Source organism: Channa argus, chromosome 1 (assembly GCF_033026475.1).
Source record: "Channa argus isolate prfri chromosome 1, Channa argus male v1.0, whole genome shotgun sequence".
Classification (NCBI taxonomy): Eukaryota; Metazoa; Chordata; class Actinopteri; order Anabantiformes; family Channidae; genus Channa; species Channa argus.
The window spans coordinates 18057346-18064363 of record NC_090197.1 but is presented as its reverse complement, the minus strand read 5'-3'; positions in this window follow the sequence as shown (position 1 = coordinate 18064363).

Genomic DNA, 7018 nt, shown 5'->3' with positions numbered 1-7018 from the left:
AATGCATGAATAGAGAAATATTATGCAGACCAATTTAGGCATTGCTTTTTATTCTTTAAGAGGAATGTGTCACTTACATTATATTAGTTTAGGAACCAATACTTGTGACAGCACACTGATGCTGTCCCTCTCAGTTTCATCTAGAGAGGATTTTCTCTGGATATAAGTCCACATAAGGACACATATAAGCACCCACATGCTAACTCAAAATACCCCAAACCCAAACAAACAAATTTCATCAGTAACATAATTAATTAAAGCATTCAGGAAAATGTAATCATTGTACCCCACCCCTAGTCTCCACACTCCCCCTTGAAAATTGAAATAGGTTTAATAGATGGATGCTCGGGGATCGCTCATTAGCTCTGACCCCTCCTGTAATTATCAGATCCATTTGTGAAATTCATAATGGACTTGTGGCAACTGTGAACCAGGGCCTAAATAAAGGGTAGACTCTGTGGTCGAGTTCCACACAGCAGGACTCTCCCAAGGGTGCTCTCAGTGGGTTCACACAGTAGCACTGTTTATGTTTATTTTTTCCTGTTGATAATGCATGTGGGCATTCGTGTTACTATGGAGTGGTAGGTGATACAATAGTATTTATTAAAACAAACTTGAAAGGACAGTAAGAGATATAATGATAAAATTAATCATGTTAACTCTCAACTCAGAACTTGTGGTTCAGTGTAGTCGGTTCAGTGTATATATATATATATATATATATATATATATATATATATATATATATATATATATATATATATATATATATATATATATATATATATATATATATATATATATATATATATATATATATATATATATATATATATATATATATATATATATATATACACTTTGTACATGTAAACTCATATTAACCTCATATAGTCTAACGTTTGTATTAAATTGAATTATATTTTCTTAACTGGCTTCCAAGTCCCTTCTCTGCTGCCTAATTGTTAAAAATGGCAGACTAAAATACAAAACTTCATACTTAATTATTTATTTCCTGTGCTGGTGTAAAGCTAGCCCTCAATATACCAGCTGCCAGCTCACACTAAGCTTTTTAAAATGTTTTATTTTCTTGCTGTCACACTCCATGGGTTTGTGACATTACATATGGAGTAAGAGACTACTGGATAAAGGGCTGCTTAAATTACTGATTGATAGGTTGTCTAAGTGTGATGGTTTGCTTCTCTGTGGCAGTAATTAGAATGGAGTTTGTAGTTTAACATAGTGTTAAAATATTTTTTTTTGTTTAGTATTAATTTAATATTTCATTTCAAGTATTATTCGACTTAAAGAATATCAGTGTCTTGTGTCTGATGAAGTATTTCAATAGAAAACCTAAAACACAAGTATCACAGTAATGAATCTACTCAAATGACAGCATTTTATGGGCTTTCTCTATTCTTCCCTCAGATTGATCTCCTTTCAGAAGTTTCTCGCATTTGACTCAGTGGTGCACACCCCAGACTGCCTCTTCATGATAACCTTCCTGCTGTTTAATAAAGGGAACAGTGGAGTCACCACTTCTGGTAAGTAACTCTGCCTCAGATTTACAGGAGTGGACAAAAAGAATACTGTGGTCAGGTTTGCACAGACCTTTGCTGCACCTTGCACCAATAATTTGCTAATCATTGAGCAATACAAACTAGAACGTCATCATGACTTAAGTTACATAAACAAATATCTTAACATTTTTTTTTTTTATATTTGCTGTTATGGTGATTATCGTCTGACACTGATGTCACAAAAGTGAAACACTTCTTCTCATGGAATTTTGTTTTTAATGTACTGTCTTTCACTCAGCAATTCGCTTGCATATTAACTTGTTAGTTGCTTTGAATAAAAGCATCTTCACTTTTTCAGTTAAAATACTCTTTTGAATATGTTTGTTTTACTAAACAAATTATGGAAAAAGTAAAGGTTGTCTGCCATGTCTTTCCCACAGTAGTATAAATTGCTGATCACCTAAGATGATACTAATTAATTAGTACGAATGTGGTTGCAGTATTAACCAGTGCCTTCAAGATTTTACTCCCGTTTTTCTAGCAGGCCTAAAAAGCCTGATTTTGCAACAGCTTTTCTGAAAAAACTCATGTTGCATATGATCTTTTATATTGCAAAGTCCTGCAGAATACATAGGAGACTGGTTGAATTAATTGTTGCGATTGTGTGCAAATTCCTGGAAGGACTGGGTAACTCAGTTAACAACTTGATGATTAGTGTAACTAATGGTATTATGTAAACATGAACTTCAAGTCTTAACTTTTTTCTTTGCATTTGACATTTAAGACTTTTTCAACCAATCCCGGAAAGCTCCTTTTGAATGTGCTTCTAAATAAGTTTGCATAAAAGTCTCCTTTTATTTATGTGGGGATCTGAACTCTGCCCGTCTAGTCTGTCATAGTGGCGTCCACAAACAAAAATATTGTACTTGGTCCTGTATTTTGTCTGTATAAAAGATAAGGTTAGGTTTGGAGGTGGAGAGGGCTAGTGGCAACTGAAGGATGGAGATGAAGATGGTGGAGGGTGTGGGTAGCTCTATGTGCGTGTGTGTGTGCATGATTGGCACCATTACTCTGATGCCTAGAAGCTCTGAGGTGAAAAGGGAAGACATTTGTACTCGTTGCTTATTTCACATTTGCCTAATTGATTTAAACAAGTCTAATGCCAGCCTTCTGTAGGTGTGCGAGGCGTTAGCACATTAGGCTTGATTTGAAATGCAGCGCACACATCAAGCTCACAAACAGGGAAGAGTAAGTGAATTTCATTTTAATTGTTGCTGTCGACAGGGTGCAAGATCATTGCAGATGATTATATATGCACATATGTAAATTTTCATATTTAAAAGGATCAATTAGAGTGACGTTGTCTTGGTGGCAATTAAAAGGTCTGCTGTTTTTCTGCGTCTCCTAAAGGTTAATGAATATCCCAATGCCTGTAAGTTATGAGACTCTCGTACAAGTGGAAAATTGCATGAAAAACATAACACACATCATGCCATGCACATTGGGCTACCATTTCACCAAAAGCAAATAACTTGTGACTGAGATTATAGACTTGTCAAAGTTGCTTTATTGTGATGCATTACAGAATTTCTGCCGCTCTCCTTTCTCTTTGATTCTCATATGATTAAAGAACCTTTCCATGGCACCAAATAAAGAAGTCCCTTCTTTATTACCAATTTGAAAACATTAATAACTTCAGCTTACATTGCATCAAAGGACACTTTGTTTTCCCATTCAATAAATGTCTATACTCTGATTTCTTTTTATTTTATTTTTCTGTAAAGCCATTTTTATTTGATAATAACCTGAGTAATTTCGGTTAAGCACAGGCGGCACAGTGCTCTGAATTTTTAGCAGTTAAAAATTAAATGCATAATTTGCTGTAATGTCGAGTTCATAAAAATTGCAACATAATGCAGCATATGAAATGGAGTTGTGCCTCAGCCAGCAAGACCCAAAAAAAAAAAAAAAAGCTAAAAGAGGACTGAGTGTTGACAGGTCTATAAAAGCTGATAATATAAACACCAGGCACTGGAGCGGCCTCTCCTTTAGAGTTAAAGGCTGTATATTTATTGCCTCATTAAAGAGTAAAAAAAAAAACAATGCACAAGCTGTCTTCCTTCTGAAGGTAAGGCTAAGCTGAAGTAAATATCACTTTTCTTTCTGTCTGCCTTTCACTCCCTGTCGGTCTTTATAAAAAATAGTTTCTTTCCTTTCTCTACTCATTCGGCACAGCTTGTTTGGTAATAAGAAACAGGTCGCTCTATTGGTTTGTTTTTGTTTCTTTAGTAAGGCTGTAATTTAGGACTCATGTTCAGTGTCTCTTCTCTCCTCTGGCTGTGGAGGCTTAGAGGGTTCAAGCAGAGGAACATAAGCGAGAAGAAAAGGCTTTCCTTCTGAATACAGGGCCTACACAGCTCAAACAAGTTCTGCCATGTGTCATTCAAGACTGATTTAGAGTTGAGAAAACTTAAGTCTCAATCAGAGCGAAATTATGTTCTGGAGATTGACGTTGACATTTTGTCAGAAACAATCACAGACTTTTTTTCCCCAAAATCAAATAATTACTAATGTTAACCACAAGATAGGAAACACATGCTATTTATTAAGACATGACTCACAAGGCTTTGTACCGACAGATTTTTAGGTCTTAATTAGAGCAAAGTGAAAACTTAAGAAGAAGGAATTATTTCATAATTGTTTGTTATGAAAACATGAATGTAAGGGCAGGAGAATATGAAGAGATTTTTAATAGAGGTAAAGGTATTATACATGGTTAATGTAGGGTCATTACGCTTAAATGTAACGTGTAATCTGTACAAGCTAAACAGAACTGTTACGTTAAAATAGTAAAGGAATTGGAGAAAGGCTGTTTTGCTTTAGCCTGATTGCTCATTTGAATTTTGTTTTAATTGTCAGTATGTTTTATACACCAACAGATGAAATCGGTGGATAATTGTTATCAAGTTGATTTACAATACTTTATTACAACTTAGTAGTACCTGAGTGCTTTTATTGTTATTGGTACTATAGCTTTGAGTTACTTTTTTTTAACATTACATTTACAACATTTCATTTAACATTTGTTCAGCTTTAAATAACGAGATACTGTTAAATTTGAAACTATTCCAACAATACCTAATCAAATTAAATGACCTCTGCCCTTATTTGACCAACAGAAAATCCTATTTCCACATGAATTCAGTGATATATTAACGTATAATAATCTCAGAGAGGCATTTTTCTGTTTGTCTACACAGTTGAAGAGAAACTTCTGTACATCTACGTAAGATCAGAATGCAAGAGTTTTATTTGTAATGAAATATTGTTCCAAAGTTTTATTGCTATAGTGCCACACTTCATCACTTGATCATGTTATCAGATTGTCAAATGCAAAATTTTATCATTCCGCAGTGTTAAAGTGGTGGCAGCTTGTCTTGCTTTCTCCTCTACAGAGGATGCAAAGCAGGTCTTCAGCCAGACCACCATTCACCAGCACATCCCCTTCAAGTGGGACTGTGAGTTCATACAGCTGCACAGAGGGACAAGCAGTCAGCGATACAGAGTTCACTCAGTTTGTGTTTTAACCTCTTCTTGCCTCTCACATGCAATTTGTTTTTCACATTATTTTCTTTTTGTCTTTCTTCTGTATCTTTCTGTGTTTTGGTCTTTGATTTCTTTTGTCAGTCAATCTGTTTCCCTTATCCATTGACCATTGGTAATTTTCATTAAATCTGCATCAACTGATTTATGTGCCTTTACTCATGGCCTTGTTCATATAACCCTGTCATGTAACAGCATTGTTATATACTTACCTAGACAGAGTTATATAAATACACATCTTTCTCAAGCACAACTCTCCATATTGACCAGATTAGACATTAATGAAACACTGAGGTTATATATTTTGAGCGTTTTTCTGCATTTGTTTTCCATTAGCTCACGTACACCTAGCATTACTCCACTCCACCTTTTCTGAAGCAGGTAGAGAAGTAGCTCTACCTCCATAAATAGTATAGCTGTAATATTCCTTGTGTGTTTGTGGCATGTGAGCCATTTTTCCAATATGATGTCTAGACTTAAATCAGGCCTAAACAAGGAGAGGGGGTGGTGGGGGTGGGAAAGGGGGGTCTGAGCTGTTCCAAGTTTGCATCTGCACTTAACATGTATTTGAATGAGCTTTTTATATTACATTTAACTTAGACCAGATGGCTTTTACACAGTGTGCAGCAGCACATGGATATTGGGACATTGTTACATGAGCCCATGTGTCATTCTGTGTCCATGTGTTTCAATACATAGTGTGTACCTATATCTGTCGTTCTATGTATGAAGTTTACCTATTTTACTATATTTGTGAGCAATGGCATGCAACCTTTGTCCATGTTTATGTCAGCCGTTGTATACTTGTGTGTGCTTGTACTTGTGCCTGTGTGTGTGTGTGTGTGCATCAGTGCAACTGTGTGGCATTGTGGTCAGAAGATGCTGTACTTTGCGTTGACAGCATGCCCAGTTCTCTCCCAGTCAGTCACTGAGTGGTTTCTAGCTCCTCACAGAAGCAGGCCAGCAGCCAGCCACACTCATTGCTCAACTATGAAATCTACATTTCCTGCTTATGCTCTCTGTATTTGATCATTTCTCATAGCATTTGATTCATGCCTTAATAAAAGAAGAAGCGTTAATGTAGCATCCCTCTCTGTGGAGATTGTTCAACACAGGCTTTAAAAAAGAGAGAGAAAACTAAATATATATACTAACTACATATATATATATATATATATATATATATATATATATATATATATATATACAACATCACACACACACACACACACACACACACACACACACACACACACACATATATATATATATATATATATATATATATATATATATATATATATATATATATATATATATATATATATATATACACATACAATATTTTTTAACTCCCAGCTTCTCCCCCGAAAATGTTCCCATCCTTTACTTCCTCCTCTTCCTGCCATACATGCATGTGTTTGTTGTGTTGTTCTGCCATTGTAACCATGCCACTGCCAGATGCTCACAAGATGGGATTATCGAGGAAAACGTTTGCACCGCATATTTCTCACAAGGGCTTTCTCTGGCCAATTACTGTCTTGATGGAAGCCAGAGATTCTCACCAATTACATGCATTTTTCCCGTCTCACGTGTGGATGCTGGCCAAGGCTCAGTTCACACTGTCAGCGTGGTGCTGTCTCTGGCAATGGTATTACTGATGTCCAGAGAAGTGGCGCATAGTGGCACATGGTAGCCCATATTATAAATGCTGGCAGGTAAAGTGCTTGAATTACATGGAGGGGACACCACATGTCCTACTTCTTCCCTAATCACTCAAAGTGATTTGTTGGCATTGCTCAAATTTGAAAAGTCCCAATCATGTGTTTGACTCAAGAATCAGTGGGCAGCCCTTAACATCATTGTATAGAGGACTTGCTGGCACAGATGTAAAT